At 36.1% G+C, this 3,195-nt stretch overlaps 1 protein-coding gene across 2 annotated transcripts in view; it reads left to right on the top strand.

Moving 5' to 3' along the window:
* The window catches only part of LOC106870818 (cytochrome P450 1A4), a 13,594-nt gene extending 12,678 nt beyond the window's left edge, over positions 1-916 (top strand). For both annotated transcript variants that reach the window (XM_014917039.2, XM_052973341.1), the window contains exon 6: positions 492-916. The gene's annotated coding sequence lies outside the window, so the exon portion shown is untranslated. The remainder of the gene's footprint in view (positions 1-491) is intronic.
* The last annotated feature ends 2,279 nt before the right edge of the window (positions 917-3,195 follow it).

Here is a 3,195-nt window from a genome sequence, read left to right as displayed (position 1 = left end):
GTGTGTGTGTGTGTGTGTGTGTGTGTGTGTGTGTGTGTGTGTGTGTGTGTGTGTGTGTGTGTGTAGTTAGATCATATTCTGTTAAGAGCGTAGTAGAGTACAGTATAAAACTCGTCCACCTTCAGATTTCACCCAGTATTATTCAGCAGTAGTATTATCCGTATTGCTAGATTTGCGTTGGGGTTTCTGTAGTGTGTGAATGGATAATTGAATAAACTGGAGTCAACAAGAAAGAGTACAAAGGAACATTTATTTGTAATCACTACAATTGTTTCCACGCAACTTAGTTCACTTGGTTGTATGCATACATATATATATATATATATATGTATGTATGTATGTATGTATGTATGTATCTATCTATCTATCTATCTATCTATCTATCTATATGCGTTTATGTACGTGCATATGGAGAAAGAGAGGGGCGGGGAGATAATTATCTGTATTAAGTTCTGAGACTATTCATATGTTCAAAATATTCTCTGTTCCAGCCAATCAGAATCAAAGAAATACACGAGGATGTCAGCCCTATACATTCTAGTTTTGATCCTCTTCTAAATCAAAGGAATTGCAAGAAATTAACACCACACCTCAATTACCACCAGTACTACTATTACTACTACTACTACTACGACGACGACGACGACGACGATGACCAAATGGACTACTACTACGACGACAACGACGACGACCATGACCAATAGAAAATGAGGTTTTGTTCTGAAAGAAGAATTGCATGGAATTGTAATGAAAGTTGTGTCAGACAATCATCAAGAAACATCTGAAGTTATAAAAGAATTAACATTTTCTTTTTATGAAAGACTTAAATTTCTTTAAAGGAACACTAATAAAAAAAAAATGCAATCTAATGTTTATCTAAACATCTCAAATAAAAACAGGAAAATCAAAAATCTAAGGGATATTGTTGTTTGTTTTATTTTTCTTACTATTTTAGTGTTGTGTTTTATTATTCATTGACAGACTCCTTAAAGCATTGGACAAAATGGAGATGTTAGTATTACATTTGTTCCCTCATTACGATCGTTTCAATAATACACGGTTGAGACATATCATGAACAGGAAAAATGATTATGTAATATTACAGCGTATCATATGCGATCCATGGTCACTTTATCGCACAAAAGTCATATGTCGCATATATGTTGTAATATTACATAATTATTATTCATATTCATAATGTGTTTGAACCATGTGTTGTTGAAACGATCGTAATGAAAGAATAAATGTAATATCAACACTTCAACTGTTGAATTCATGCCGGCATGAAATACGGATGTTAAATGATGATGATTATATATAGAGAGAGAGAGAAAGAGAGGGAGGAGAGTCAGAGAGAGAGGGAGAGGGAGAGAGAAGGAGAGGAAGAGAGAGAGAGAGGGAGAGAGAGAGAGAGAGAGGGAGAGAATTGCGCGTGCGCCACACACACACACACAGAAATATATATATTTATACATGCATAAACGTGTACATGTGTGTGTGTGTGTGTGCATGTGTGTGTGTGTGTGTGTGTGTGTGTGTGTGTGTGTGTGTGTGTGTGTGTGTGTGTGTGTGTGTGTGTGTATATGTGTGTTTGTGTGTGTGTGTGTGTGTGATTGCCAGAAATCTATATTGCAAAGAGTGAGATTCGTTTCCGACATTTTTCCGTCTTACATATATTCACTAAAATGGCGTGATTTCATGGCATCCATTATGCATTTAAAATCGTCGGGTACAACAGATAGTTATGGATTTGAAAAAAGCACCGAGTGATTTTTATCGAAGAAGTCCATGCTATTGGATGATTGATATTTCATTATGTCGAATTTCGATATATATCTTTGTTTTCAGCATTGTCAAACCAAACAAAGATAACAACGTTGTTTTCTAACTATTCACGTTCTGGCGGGAGGGACCTTTACATCGTTGATAAACTTTGTTTTTATAGGCATTTATACATCGGTTGAGTTAATAAAAGAAAATTGAATGGTTTTGCACTGGCGTTACCTATTCACTCTAGCTGTTTTGTGTTGTATACAGTTGATTGATCCATAATTACCTTCGTTGCTTGTAAAATGCGTTTCTTAATCAATAAGAAAGGTGTGCCGAATGCCTTATCTGACATGCGAATGATAATAACAGTTCTGAATTTCGCGTTCAGACATTCCAAGCATCAAGAACCCTGTTCGTATACCTCTGAGTGATACATACCTGAAAAGAACTTAGATTCGTCATTTCGACAATTGTTCAATAGTTTCAATTTTGTTTTTAGCTTATCCATTATTGTTTACAAATATTATAATCGATGAGTAAACCAACCCACTATGGCAATATTTTATCTTCAACAACCACAAGTACACACGTGTACCCTTAATGTGAGATCCAGCTTGACACAGAGTGTGACAAGGATGGCCCTTTGAAATAAAGATATAACAGAAACAGGAAGAAAGAATGAGAGAAAGTTGGTGTGAAAGAGTACAGCAAGGTTCGCCACCACTCCCTGCCGGTGCCTCGTGGAGCTTTAGGTGTTTTTGTTCAATAAACACTCACAACAACCGGTCTGGGAATCGAAACTGCGACGTCGATTCCGCTGCCCTAACCACTGGGACGTTGCGCCTCCACACACACACACACACCTTTGTACATATATATACATATATATATATTTATATATGTATGTGTGTGTGTGTGTGTGTGTATGATTTGTGTGTGTGTGTGTGTGTGTGTGTGAGAGAGAGAGAGAGAGAGAGAGAGAGAGAGGATGTATGAGACGTTTGTGGATATCAATATGTTTATGTTTCTGCATCTGTGTGCGTGTGTGCGTGTGTATGTGTGTGTGTGTGTGCGTAAATTAATATTTTAATTATCCTTGCTAACTAATGTTTTATATTTTATTTCATACCATCTGTCTATTGATTTATCGATCTGTTCGTTTCTCTGTATATCTAAAATCTTTCCCTTTCTCCCTCTCTCTGTTTCTTTCTTTCACTTTTCATGTCTCCCTCTCTCTCTCTCTCTTTCTCTCTTTCTCTAGTTAAACAGACTCATAGGTAATTAAACTGATCGATAGATCAATAGATAATACGAAATATAGTTATAAAATAATAGTTGTCAAATGTAACGTTTCAAAGTTATGTAGCATGAGAATTTATAAAACAATGTATGTTAGGGTTTGCAGTGTGTGTGTGTGTGTGTGTG

Source organism: Octopus bimaculoides, chromosome 15 (assembly GCF_001194135.2).
Source record: "Octopus bimaculoides isolate UCB-OBI-ISO-001 chromosome 15, ASM119413v2, whole genome shotgun sequence".
Classification (NCBI taxonomy): Eukaryota; Metazoa; Mollusca; class Cephalopoda; order Octopoda; family Octopodidae; genus Octopus; species Octopus bimaculoides.
The sequence above is the reverse complement of the archived record's forward strand: the minus strand, read 5'-3'. Positions and strand labels throughout refer to the sequence as shown.